The following is a 14,883-nucleotide window of genomic DNA, read 5'->3' on the forward strand; positions in this document are numbered from 1 at the left end:
TTCCTGTTGCTTTTGATATTCACATAGTTTCTCCGGAAGCCTCATCAGTTTTAGAACTGATGTTACTCGTCTAATAGCCTGTTTAGCCAAATCTAGGTCCTCGGCATTTTTGCCCTCTTCCAAACCTCATTGTTTGGATATATCAACGTCGTTTTCGATAAGCTCTTTGGAGCTTTCGTTGCAGGAATACAAGTGAAGATTAGCTTTGGTAAGCCTCTCACGTTAACATATATGATATATCTCAGGAAACTTACTCGTCGGGGGTTGTATTATATATTGTATAGTTGCGACTTGCGAGAACATTCCTCTAAAGTTGGGCCCATTAATATTCGCTCGGCAGTTAACAGGTCTTCTCTTTGAAATGCATTGCATATGGATGGGCTTGTGATGTCAAACAACGTGCCATTCGCGTAGAAAAAAAAACGGTGACTCGAACAGATGACATCCAATATACATAAAACAAGATTCAATCGGTATTTACGCCGGGCATCATAGTTATTTATATATTGGTATTGGACCATCTTCAACTACAATTTCTGCTGGCCACATTTACACTCGTCGATGTCATCTCTTGCTTTCTCTATCACCGGTACTAAGAAACAGCAAGCGAATATTTGGATAAAAAGTGTGTGAAATGTTATTAGATTAGTAACATCGAATCAAAGTTATTTTCTTAATTTTGATTCCAAAACTAGTTAGTTGGCAACCCGTTATTATTTACCTAAGATTTTTGCTTTTTCATTCGAGTACAGGTAAAATTTTCTTATAACAATTGTTTTGAAAACCACTTTCAAAGGTTGAGTAATCAAAATCTACTTCGCTCATGATTTTTCAAAGGATGCTACTTTGAATGGAAATAAAACATCAACGTGAGAAACAAACAAAAAAGTAGGCAGACTGGTGTTTGAACTTTTAAAACATCGATCAAGTTTGATATAATTGACTCAGACATCCAAACGATACTAATTTTCAACTAAATACTATTTCGACTGTTAATTTGATATTGACTTTTTCTATGATATTAATTAATATCTGCGATTTTCATATAAATAATTTTTTCATATAAATATATTATTCAAACTAATGATACTCACGTTTATTATATAAAATATAATGTGTTACATAAACATTATAATTAATTAGATTTTGGTATATATATTATTAATTTAAATTAGTATATGCATTATAAATAGTTTAAAGTAATCATCATTTTCACTTTCCTTGATTCTAAAATTTTTAAACTGAAATAATAAAATAAAATAACAAATAAAATATTTATAATACTAGAAATAATAAAACTGTACAAGAGTAAAAATATATCTTGATTCCTTGACACATCGAGTTTTCCACATAAGAGATGCGGCTGATACAGTTCCCATTGTCTACTACAGTCATCCATAGCAAGTTTAATGGAAATTTCTAGCCAAGATATAGAAAATGTCGTGGTAGAGCTATATCATCCGATGCCATTCAACCACTAGGACAATAAGAAACTTAGTTGTAAAGCTAGTAACACAACATTCATCTTTTATCTGCAAATAATAAGCAGTCGTTAACAATATTCTGCAACCATGTGAGTACACAAAGGAGAAAAACCACACATTATGAAATGATATTTTAGAGGCATTAGAAATAAGTTTTTAAGTAGGTTTTAAAATCCGGGGAGGAAATCATAAACACTTCAACGTCTAGCTGTTCTTCTGGCTTTAAAGAACCTTTCTCGGATTGAGATTAACTTCTTTCTAGCTTCACTTGTTTCTAGTCGGTTTGCCGGAGATTCTTCACAACACCTAAGTCCCACCTCCAAAACCATTGTTAAGCACTCAGCAATAGGAAAACCAACTCTTAGACCATTGTGAAAAATTGATTTGTCTGCAACGTCCAACACTCGCTCTGGCAAGGCAGATTTTATGTAGCTGTGGAGAGTAAAATTTCCCCCAAATAACTCATCAGTTGGTCGTTTTCCGCTGATCATTTCCAAAAGCAGAATTCCAAAGCTATACTCATCACCATGTATTGATGGTTCTCCTCCCACTCCATATTCTGCGCCATAATTCACATAACCAAGATTGTAATTGTAATTTTCTTTATAGAACTTTACATATGTGTGATAGTTTTACCTGGTGCGACATAACCGATGGTTCCTCTAATACCAGTGGAGCTTAGTTGGTTGAAAAAGGACTCCCGATCAAACTTGAGAGAAGACGAGCCATACCAAAGTCACTTACATGGGCAGTCAAATCATTATCTAGGAGGACGTTGCTTGGCTTAATATCACAATGAGCAATAGGTTCATAACAATGAACATGAATATAATCCAAAACAGAAGCAACGTCAATCGCAATGTTGAACCTTTCAAGAAGTGTCAACGTTCTTGAGGGTCTATGAATCTCTTCCATTTCATGTGGGTGCAGCCACATATCAAGGCTTCCATTAGGCATGAAATCATAGATGAGAGCTCTAAACTCATTTCCTTGAAAATCAATACTAGAACAAGCCGTCAATAGTTTCACAAGATTACGATGCCTTATGTCCTTGAGGGATTCACATTCTGCCATAAAACTCTTCATTGCTCCATGCCTCTGCATGTTTAGAACTTTCACAGCAACAAACTTGTTCTCAGCAGAGAGAAAGGCTTTAAACACGGTACCAAAACTTCCTGAGCCAATCATATTCCTTGAAGAGAAGCCATCAGTTGCATTGTGGATCTCTCTGTAACTCATCTTCTGATGGAAGGCCTCTAATGTGGAAGGAGCTGGGCTATTGGTCTGCTGATTATTCTTTCTTTTCCTGAACCAACATAGAGAAACTGAAGCTACGACCAGCAGCAAAAGAAAAGATACGCCTACGCTGACCCCGATCACAACTTTCTTTACAAATAAGGACCGTTTTGATACCATGGATGGTGCTTCAGTAAAGCATGGCTTTAGATTTAATTCCTTGATGCCTCCACATAAATTTTTGTTTCCAAATACTGAAACTATATTAGCACTCTGAAATTTTCCTTCTGTTGGCACACTTCCCTCGAAATTGTTTATGGATAGATTGAGATACTCCAACGAAGAAAAGTTTGCAAAATATCCAGGTATACTTCCAGAGAGATTATTGTTGGATAAGTCAACGTTTTTAAGACCCTTCAACCCTCTTATATCGGGAATGGCTCCGTAGAAATAATTTCCATGCAGCAAAAGTGTTTCCATGGAGAGACAACTTCCCAAAGAGTGTGGAAGTTGTCCGGATAATTTATTATTCCCAATCCACAGGTCAACAAGATTTTCAAGTCTTCCAACATCTTTTGGAAGAGAGCCGGTCAAAGAATTATCTGACATATCTAGATAAATAAGGGACTTAATTTGCATAATCTCCTGAGGTATAGTCCCAAACAACTTATTAGGCCCAACCCATAAGTACCGCAGAGAACTACAGTTTCCAAGACTCTGAGGAATGGTTCCTTCAAAGCTGTTGTTGAGCAAGCTTAGAAGGTCTAATCGAGTAAGGTTTCCTATAGAAAATGGTATCTCTCCAGATATACTATTTGAACCTAGATCACAATCCTCTAATTGTAAAAGCTTGCCAATAGAGGCCGGAAGCAAACCTGTTAATTGGTTTTCTTTTAACAGGAGTGTTTGTAGGCTTACGAGATTGCCAATGTCGCGAGGAATACTTCCTGCAATGAAATTATTTTCAAGGCCTAAAACTAGGAGATTTATGGACAGATTCGTAATGGATGCAGGCAACTGACCGCCAAGCCTATTTCCAATAACAGATAAAACTTGGAGTTGGGTGCAGTTAGTTAAAGCACCGAGGAATTCAAGATCTCCAAAAGAGTGACCTCCCAAAAAATTATTAACAAGTGACAAAAATCGCAAATTGCGTAATTTCCCAAGGCCCGAAGGAATACTTCCAGTTAGGTTGTTATTAGTGATTGCGAACTTTTGAAGATTCGAGATATTGGCAAGAGTTGCTGGAATGACTCCTCTGAAATAATTACCATCCATATTTAAGTTTTGTAGATTTGGTAGCAGTTTGCCAAAGTCACTTCTCAAGCAACCCGAGAAATGATTATAGTTTAGGTATAAGAACTTAAGTGAGGATAAATTGTATATTGCGAGAGGAAAACCAGCAGAGAACTTGTTCGTTTCTAAATTAAGAAGGATCATTTGATTCAATCTAGCTATTTCGCCAGGAATTTCTCCTTCTATCCTGTTAGACCTCAAGCTAAGTCTTATTAGTGATGTCAAGTTTCCAAGAGATGCAGGAAGCTTCCCTTTCAAGTTGTTTATAGCAAGACTCAGATTGACAAGCTTCGTCAATGACCCTAGCTCAGAAGGAACACTTCCTTCAAGATTATTTGAATATAAATAAAGGTTCAACAATCTAGAGCAGTTAACTAAGCTGATTGGAATCCTTCCTCCCAGAACATTAAGGCCCACATCCAAGTAATGAAGTCTAAACAAGTTTCCTACTTCGCTAGGGATGGTTCCAGCAAAAGAGTTATTAGAGAGATCGAGTAATATGAGAAACGAAAGATTACCAATAGATGGTGATATCATCCCTCCCAATTGAAACCCTGCGAGGTCCAAACGAGTAACTCTCTTGTGCTTGAGGCCGCATGTAACTCCTTTCCACTTGCAGAGAGGGATTGAGTTATTCCATGAGGACAAGGCAACTTGCTTGTTTTCAAAAACTTGAGATTTGACGTCCAGCAATGCTTTCATATCAGTTTCATCGGTAAAACGATATGCTTCAAGTAACATGATAGCACTGCAAGAAAATAAAAGAAACAATCTCATGCTTCTCTTTTTTTTTTTTAGGTTAAAGCTTTTCGTGCTTCTCAAATTTCCAGGGAAGTGAATATATGAGACGACTTAAATGCAAAATTTATTATTCTTGTTGAGGAAATGAAACTTAAATGAAATAATGGAAATACGTTGGCTCACAACCACATACATAAAAGTTCAAGTCTTCAAGACTTACAAACTCCCGCAAGACTTGTAGTCAACCTTCTTGTCGTTTCATCTCTATTATTAAAACAGAAACATTGTGTGGACCAACGTCTATGCTGTAAGTTTTTAAATTAAATACACTTTTCTACTTTATAGTTTTTTTCCAACGACTACTTTATATTTTATAGTTAAACCTACATTAAATCATTAATATTCTTTTCTTTATATTACTTTCCAAACAACACTATAATTAATTTTGTGTCCAAACAATATATAATATTAGAACTCATATTTTTAATAATTTCTAACAATTGGTTTTCAAATTATTTAGATAAATTAAATACTTAACAAATCAAATAATTTATAAAACAACAAAATAAATAGAACTTATTTTTACAGGTTTAAAAACTACAAAACATTTCAATCAGTAATTAATTAATTAAATTAACAGATAATTTTATTTATATTTACTAAATAAGGGTTATATGATTTACCTAAGTAACATAATAATTCAATAATAGCCATTACATAAATATACACACACACATATATATATATATAAACGCTATACATTGTACAATATATATAATAACAAAAATAATTATGAAAAATGTTCAAAATATAACTTATCTAAAGAAAATGCTTAACGCTAATTGTTAACAACAAATTTAAACCGATTATAATATAAATTATTAACAATATAAATTACAAAAAACAATTATAATAAAATTAATTTAGCTATATAAAAAGGAGTAATATGATCAAGACATATTTATAGCTGTTAATTATTTTATATCTATCATTTTCTGTATCAAAATTCTGAAGAAACGTCATAATTTCATAAAATGCAAAACAATGAACTTTAAAATTTGGATTAAAAGTTGACAAATCATGAAACTATAAAAATTTAAATCAAATTGGATTATATATCGGTCATCCATAGGTTAAATCGGTTACGAATTTTAGTGATTTTTTAAATATGGATATTTTTTGAAACCCTAAATCGAATACAGATCACCGTATAAACATTTTTGACCGCGGGTTCAGGTCAAATTTAAAAGCATTGATTTAAATGCAAAAATATTTTAAATACATAAAATCCTTCCAAATCAAGCTAAAGTGTAATCCAACTCCTTTAGCTTGATATTCACACTAACAGCTGATTCTCTCAACTCAGACCAAACGTCTGCGCCCACATTTTCTTCCACAGTTTGAATGTTGGATAGAAAACAACTGTGGTTCATGCTCCTGTTTTGAATAGGCGTTTTCCCAATCTCGTAAAGCCGTGGAGGATACTTCCTATTACCCGAAGATGAAGCCACTCCTTTAAAAAAGCAAAGAGAACAAACTTAATAAATATTATTCATCCCCATAATAACATAAAAATTTAGAATTCAGCATCACAAAAGTAGTAGAACAAGAACAAGAATAATCAGACAGCATAAAGTTTATTTTTTCAAATTTTTTGAACACACAGAAAAGTATATCTAGAAACAAAAAAAAGACAAATCAAATTTTCAATTTAGGAATTACGTTTTTCAAATTTCAAATTGCAATCAATCCAAGTATGATAACAACATTTCGATTACCTTAGATTTGGGCCTTACCGATTCAAGTAACACAGAACTGATCGCGGAAGTGACCGATAGGGTTCGTCAAGAATCTCCGAGGCGAATTGAGTGACGAGGGAGGAGAAAGGAGAAGAAGCCGATGCACAATGGAGAAGACGAAATTGAAGATCGAAGAATGGAGAAAGAGGTCTGGGAGAAGGAGTTGTCAGACCTCCTTTGGTGGGGGTTCTGTCGCTTTACAAAAGGGAAGAAGAACCCGTGTTCTAGGTTTTGTTGTCAACGAAAAGAGAACAGATTATTTTTGTTTCTTTTTCTTTTTCCTTTTGAATTAAAATCTATTTTATTAAATGGCATATTAAAAATTAATGGCAAACTTGTGGTTAATACTTCTTTTTTTATTTTTTTTTAATTGAATGTTAAATTTAATTCAAAAGAAAAAGTTCTTTGCTTTACATCAAGTGTAACTTGCTATAGAAGAAACAAAATCAAGACTTATATTCCTCAAACTCCTAACTTTCTTCTCCAATCCATCCTCAAAAGATCTTCATCTTGTGCTAAACCAATAGACCATACCTCCCTCATACTCCTTATCCCCTCTCTTCCTTATTATTGATAGCTTGTTTCTCATGTTCTTGTCAATCAACTTAACCAACAAGCTCCCTGGTGACGGCGATTCACCATGCCTCCTCCTGTTTCTCTCTCTCCACACAGTGTGTACAGCAGCTTGAAGAATATATCTCACCACAAATAGCTTGATTTTACCTTGGGTATTATCCAAAGCCGCTCGAGTAATGCTCCTCCAATTTGATGTGTAATGAGTACCCATTACTCCCTTCATCAACACCTCCCAGATTTGAGAAGAATATGGACACTCAAAAAATAAACGAGCCAAAGTCTCAAAAGGATCTTGACAAAACACGCAAGCAGTGTCAACATTTCCTCCCCATCTGCTCATTCTTTCTCCAGTAGTGAGTCTCTCTTTCATTGCCATCCAGAGGATAAATGAAAACTTTGGCGTAGCATGCTTGAACCAAACCATCTTGGACCAGAAACATGATAAATGCTTCTCTCTAATCACTTGCCAAGTTTCCTTTGATAAGAAAGATTTCTTATATACTCCTCTGCTATTCCTCCATAGTGAAACATCCTCCTCTTCTGTTGCACTGGTTTTGAACCTTTCTATCTCCTCTTCAACTCTATTAAAAATGGGAAATCTGTGGTGTCTCCTTCGATGCCGACTGCATTCAGCAACTCTTGCATCAATCGAAACTCCCATATCAATGTATCCTCTGTCACATAGTAGATCTTTTAAACAACCCAAAGAAGACCATGATTCATACCAGAAAGAGGTTTTTTTCTCCCATTCTTCACCTCCACTCTGTACATCTGCTTAGCCACTTCTCTACTTCAAAGGTTGGGTTTTTAGTAAATTTGCCTATTTTGAATTACAATCTAGTAATTACAAAGTTATATGAGTTATCTGAGTAATTACTAGAATGATTTGAGCTATTCCAAGTAATTTATTCTTTATCTTTTCAGAATTTCATAGTTTTTGCAAAATTAAGTTGGATGATACGCAATTCAAAAAATCTATTGAATAACTGTTTGTTCATATATTGTTATTGCATATTCATTGTCTTTTCGATTTTTTTTTTAAATCTGATATTTAATTGATAGTTATAATTTATTTCATATTCGTTTAAAAATTCCAAAAGGCTTTCACTGAGATACTTATTCGCTTTCATAAAACCAACGATACAAAGACTGGAATCCAGATAGGATAGTATGGATCGATGAACAAAAGCCGAAAGATAGGATCCAACCTAAATGTGGCCAGGAAAGTAGGGAAATCCAGGAAGAATCAATATTGTTACTTTCCGTAAGGGGTGGACAGACACAATGATAAGAAGGGGAAACAAGAAAGTAAAACGGAGAAGAGGCAAACCCGAATCTCTGAGAAAACTAACGTATTTAGACTTGGAAAATTTTGAAATCAGGCTCAAAATTTCCATAGGAAAGTACTAAGAAATAAAAACGCCTTGAAAACTGCCACAGACTTTAGAGACCTTATAATCTAGGTGGATAGTCTAGCGAACTAAGTGTTATACGATTTTCCCAATCTCATTCTATTGTTCTTTAGCTGTTCAGGCAGATCTTGTAAACCGATCTAATCTCTCGCACAACCAAGAAAGGATATCCATGCATTCAAGCATACCCATATCGCTTACTAAAGAAAGAAAAAACTAGAGACAAGAACTTCTCAAAATTGACACGTTCCTAGCAGTTTTCTTAAAAAGGCTGTTCCAAGTCGCTGACCAGAAACAACCAAAAATCACTGTCCTAACGTCGTCTTTAAATCGTCCCATATTATCGATCATCCCAAAATACAAAATATCAAAAAGTATTTAAAAATAGTCATATTTATCCTTTTTAAAAAGAAATCATTCTTAGAAAAATATTTAACAAAATTATAATAAATATATTGTTGCAAAACATTCGAACCCGCGAAATCGCGGACATCCACTTAGTAATATATTTATTTCGGCCGCTGCTTCAATAAAATCTCTTTAGTTTAGTTGTATAAATGTTTTTATTTTCAATCTCAACAAATCAAATTCGAGCCAAAGGTTGTTTAATATCGGCTTTTTTTTATTAACTACCTTCTAGTCTTTACTAAACAAGGACTGATACTGGATCGCTTAATTTTTTGGGAAATTAGGCTGTATAACCAAACAAAAACGTATAATTCACAGACTAACCAATTTCTCTAACAGTCCTATACACTATGTTACTTTTCCATATTAATATTGTTTTGCCCTTTCTGTTAACCGGTGAAACCTGCAACCAAAAAGTAATTAAAAATCTTTATTATTATCTGTAAAGGTAAATCATGGCTTGCCTCCCTTCACATCTTACATTTTCCTTCTCTTGGTAACTTCGTCGAAGTTGAAAGATCTCCAGCACCGAGTGAAGAAACACCATCACGTCCTTCTAATTCTCTCAATTTTTGACTTCTCCTACGTGATTTGTAATCACCTGAGATACTCCACTTCGGAAATCATACGCTCCTGGCCGGCGATAAAGCTGCAGGGAAGCCTATCCACACCTCGTGTCTATTCCACTTCCCACACTCGATTCTACTCGGATCTTTTCAACTACGGTAAGTTTTTTGTTTTTCCGCCCGATTATCTTCATCTGCTGTTATTTTCTTTTCCATTTTGGCTATACTCAGAACTAGGGTACTATAAATGTTAAATACAACATCATCGACGGTGAATGTCGGATCTGCTTTATGCGACTAAGTTCCACACTGTATACTCGGTTGTGGTTTTCTGGTTGTTCGTAGCCTTTCTTAAATTTTATTTGTGTTTTTATCTGATATGCATAGTAAAAATGTAGTAATATTGTTTTGATATGGAATAACATATGTGTTACATATGGATTTCACTGTCTGGAAATGAAATGATCTCCGTTAGGTATATTCAATTTGACTTGGAATAGAATAAAATATAGACGTTTATTTTCCATTTGACTTGGAACGGAATAAATTCAAACGTTTAATATCACCTTCTTTAGCTTCTGAATTCATACTTGTATTTAATATTTATGTATTTAATATTTGTATTAGGGTTTATATTTCCATGTAGGGTTTAGTGCTGATTGGAGAAGGGTTAATTTTTTGAATATTGAGTTCGTCGTTGCAAGATTGGGGTTGACATTGGATTAAGTGTCATATTTCCGTGTAGGGTTTCGTGATTAGTTGATAGGGTTTCGTATATATTTTCATGTGTGGTTAAGATCCTGAGCTATGCATATCGTTACGTCTTACATGGATTCCATTCCACATTATTGTTATACTATACAATTTATTTCATATTTACTTTGTTATATGGATCATAACACCTTTATCTTTCGCTTTTGTTTCTCAGGTTACAAATGGAAGATTTAAGCTACCAAGTAGATTGTTCGAAACTGGATTTGAGCCACCTGGTGAATATCTTCTCATTTATATGTAATGATGCAATGTGTATATAAGTAGAATAGATCGTGTGTATGTAAAATGAAAAGACCATTCATGTGAAATGGAATAAGTGATCTTTACTATTTGTCATATTCTATTCTATTTGCAAAACAGAGAATAAAAATATGATTGTACAATGCAAGTTATGTTTTGTTGTTGTATCATTGCTATGAATCTTAGTTTATGCATATTGATCAAAACTAAGAATTTAAAATTCAATTTTATCATTTCGTTAACCAGATCCACATAAGTGTAAACTTCATACAAATTTCGTTAACCACAATTACATTTGTTGTTTGGGTTTAGGGTTTATATTTGAGTTTAGGGTTTAGTAAATAAAGTTTAAGGTTTAGAATTCATATTTGGATTATGGTTTAGTGATTAGAGTTTAGGGTTTTGGATTAGAAGGTGAAGGTGTATGGTTGGGATCATCATTAATTTTGTCCACGTAATCATAGACATTTCATAATTTCACTAATATATACTATGTTATTAATTTTGTTCTATTATATTTGGGTTAGAGTTTATATTTGGATTTAGGATTTATATTTGGGTAAGGATTTAGTAATTATAATTTAGAATTTAGTATTTAAGGTTGAGGTGTGATTGGGACAAAGTTTAGTATCTAGGGTTTAGGGTTGGGATATGTTTAGTATTACGGATTGTAGGTGAAGTTATAATCCTATACTACTTTGGTTATATGGAAATAGAACATTCGATGTATATGTATGTGACTAATAAAGTTGTAACATGGATGACTCCTTCTTTCTAATGAAATATGTTTACACATATTTGACTATGTATTACATAGACTATGTGGACACACAAAACACATTTTTACTGGATAATGGCATAGAGAAAGGGTATAACCGGATGAATTAGGGTGTAAATGTTAGTTTCTTCATTATATCAAAATCATTGTCACTTACCTAATCTGTCTTCTAAATATGGCTAGTTGGCAAATAAACCCTAGTTTTTTCTCAAGTGTTGGAGTAGGTGTATATACTTATAGCTGTATACTCTCATATTTTGAAAACATTTTGTCTTAACATTAAAAAATCTCTTTAGACAACTCAACGCCTAGCCAATGTTTACAACCACAAGACTTAAGCAATCCAAAGGCACATGACTGTCTAAGATTCCTCTAAACACTAGCAACAACCAAACTTTCAAGCATTCAAGTCTTAACACAACAACTGTTAAGGCAACATTACGCCAAGACAACCTGGATAATTGTGATATAGCTTGACAATTATCTTAGTCTTAAAACGTAAAGTCTTTTTGATATGATCCTGATCCAACTAGAAAACAATACGACCATGGTCAAAAGTTCAGATGGCGAATGAAGACAAACCAGAAAACAAAACAAGCATGGACAAGTTCGGGTGGTCAAAGGTTCAGAAAAATGAAATCAATGTTCAAGATGATATGAACCTAGAAGACACAAGGGCATCAGAACGTGGAAATGAGCTTGAACAAAAGGAGCGGCTTGAACCAGAGGATGAGCTTGTATCTGAGGATGCTCTTATCACATCAGTTGCTCCAATGACTCGAGCAAGAGCTAAGAAGTTTAGCCAACCAATAGGAGGAATGCTCAAAGAAATAGTGATCCAAACTAATCAAGACAGCAAGTATGAAGGTAAAGCTTGTCAAACCACTTTGGTTCTACTTTTTTTTCCTTATCAAGTTTTTTCCTACTGGGTTTTCTTGACAAGGTTTCACTTCATCATAGCCCGTTTGTTGAATCTAGAAGCCCAAGGCATGTCTTCAATCATCAGCCAAGTCCAAGGGAAGAAGAGATTTAGATAAAATTTTATAAGGTTTCTTTGTTTAAGGGATGGATTATCAATTTTATAATTGGGGATAACAATTGTTCATTGGAACTGAGAAAAGTTATGATCTTAGATTAAAAAGTTTACAAGATTGAGTTTCTTCACTTAATTAATCTGTCACTGTGTGTGAATTAGTTGTTTTCTGATTGAAATCAATTCTTTCTCCGTGAGCGATAATTTGATCTAAAAGTCATTACTTTGTTAATGTTTATGAATGATTATTTTGTTGATGTTTATGAGTTAGCCGTCTACAATGATTGAATTTTCTTTTGTCAGTTTTGATCTGAAGTTTCTTTGATTTGAATTCAGAGGCCATCCTTTTCTCTGGTTTACCTTTGTTAGTATGTTGGGATCGAAAGATTCTTGTTGTTCAACCCAAATTGGCAACTTTTTCTCGTTAAAAATTAAACGAGGATCAAAGTCGGTTCAAATCAGATCGGCGCAAAAATTGAGCAGAAGGAATCTCATTCTCATAAAAATCTAGTTTGAAAATTGTCTCTACCTTTTCTATTTTCATGATTTTCTTGTTATTATTATACGATTTCCTGCAAACTAGTGTTAGATTCGTTTCAAAAATAAGGGGCAAGTTGAATAGAAAGAAAATAGTCAAATGCAACTGAAATGAATAGTTTGAAATTTGACTAATAGTTACTATTGTATTTCTTACACGATTTACAAGATAAGACAATGTAAACAATTTGCTGGACTTTTGTTGCTAAAGAGTAAACTCAGTCTTCTGAAACTGTAATCGTTCTTCATCTTCATCGTAGTTGAATGATAATGGAACAGATTTGAATGCTCTATATTTCCCAACATTGTTCAAATGCATGTTCTCTAATCTGTTTCCCACGCTCACAAAAAAAATAGAGAGTTACTAACTTAATATCGACAGAAGACAACATGTGGAATCAGTGATATGAGTTTTGAAGTAATTTTCTACCTGAAGAAATTCCATATACCAACAAATGATTTCAATACTAGCAACAATGGTAACATTGCTTGTCTATGCATGAAGGAGAAGTTTAAATTTAGAACCGTCTGAATCCACGCAAATGTCATCATGACATTCAAAATCTGACACATGTTCTAAACATCGGTTACAATGAAACATGTTTTGATGTAGTGAATATAGTTATGGTCAGTGCCGTACGTACTATTCTGGGGATCAAGACAATTAAGACAATGTTTTGCGGACATCAAATTACACTTAATATAAAAGTAAGATACATTTTATATTATTTTCATGAGGTTTTAAAACTGTTGTTGTATCAAAATAATATATTTAAAATTGAATATTTATGTGATATCAAAGTTGCTTATTACTAATTTCAGTATATAAAATATAACTGTAAAGTTAAATTTTTATGGTAAACTCATAAAATATAATTAGGTATAAAATTACTAAAATAATTCGATGCTGACAAAAAAAATCGATAAAATATGCAAAAAAACAACAAAATCATGACTATAGAGTCATAGACGGCATCGTTCTGAGGAGTTTCACTTTGACGAAAAAAGTTCAACTTAAACAACTTTCCATTTTGTTGACCGAAGAAATATATAACCAATGTGGGTATGGGTGGCTGAGTTATGCGAACAGCTAACAAATCCCCTCCCCAAAACGAACAAAAATTGGAGGCAATATGAGACAAATAGATGACTCAAGAGAGAAGAAAAAAAAAGGGTTAAACTTGTTTCAAAAGAAGCCAATGACATCATCTCACTTTTACTGCATCTACTTCGTAGACAAGCCACAAATTCTTAGGCACATCTTCCTTCTTCAGTCCTTCCTCTGAGTATCTGTTCGTATCACAAGAGAAACAAAAACAGGTTAGTTTGTAGTAAATATTATGCTGAACATGAATCATCTAAAGACATAATAATCAACTGACATACCCAAGAGATGGTGGAATTATGAGTCTTCTCTTATCACCAGCTCGCATCCCTGAGAGAATTATAGAGATTCATCCATTTCTTTTTAATATTTATAAATTCAGTTGAAACAACCTTACTGGTTAAAACATCATACAATACCTTCAACACCCTTACTGAGACCTTTTATGACAAATATCTAAAATATTTTTTACCTAAGCGAAATCTTAATGGAGCTTCTTCCAAGTTTGATTCAAACACTTTCCCAGTGTCTTTCAAGTTCCCAGTATAGAGTGTGATGACCTGAAACAGCCAAACAGGACTTGAGACATCATCATCCATATTTTCATATGACTTGGATGTAAAAGAAATACTCACCCTTTTTCCTTACACAGCTACTTTACCATCTAACTCGCCTTTTTCAATCTCTTCAAAAGTCACCTCATTTGAAGAAATCTCTGATTCCGGTAGTTTATTAGTACTAGCTTCTTTCTCCAAGTTCCTATTCATTATGAAAATAAAAAAAAAAATCGTATCTGACAGATCTATTAAACAAAAGAGAGACAACTCTTTAGCAGAAGCTTGTCTCACTTTTCGATAGCTTGTTTCTTCCCCCCTGTAGTGTCCTCTCTTTAGCAGAA

At 33.7% G+C, this 14,883-nt stretch overlaps 1 pseudogene; it reads right to left on the reverse strand.

Annotated features, from left to right (window-relative positions):
* Positions 1–1,510: 1,510 nt before the first annotated feature.
* On the reverse strand, positions 1,511–4,943 carry LOC125601535 (annotated as a pseudogene).
* Between the last annotated feature and the right edge of the window lie 9,940 nt (positions 4,944–14,883).

Source organism: Brassica napus, unplaced genomic scaffold, assembly GCF_020379485.1.
Source record: "Brassica napus cultivar Da-Ae unplaced genomic scaffold, Da-Ae ScsIHWf_259;HRSCAF=431, whole genome shotgun sequence".
Taxonomy (NCBI): domain Eukaryota; kingdom Viridiplantae; phylum Streptophyta; class Magnoliopsida; order Brassicales; family Brassicaceae; genus Brassica; species Brassica napus.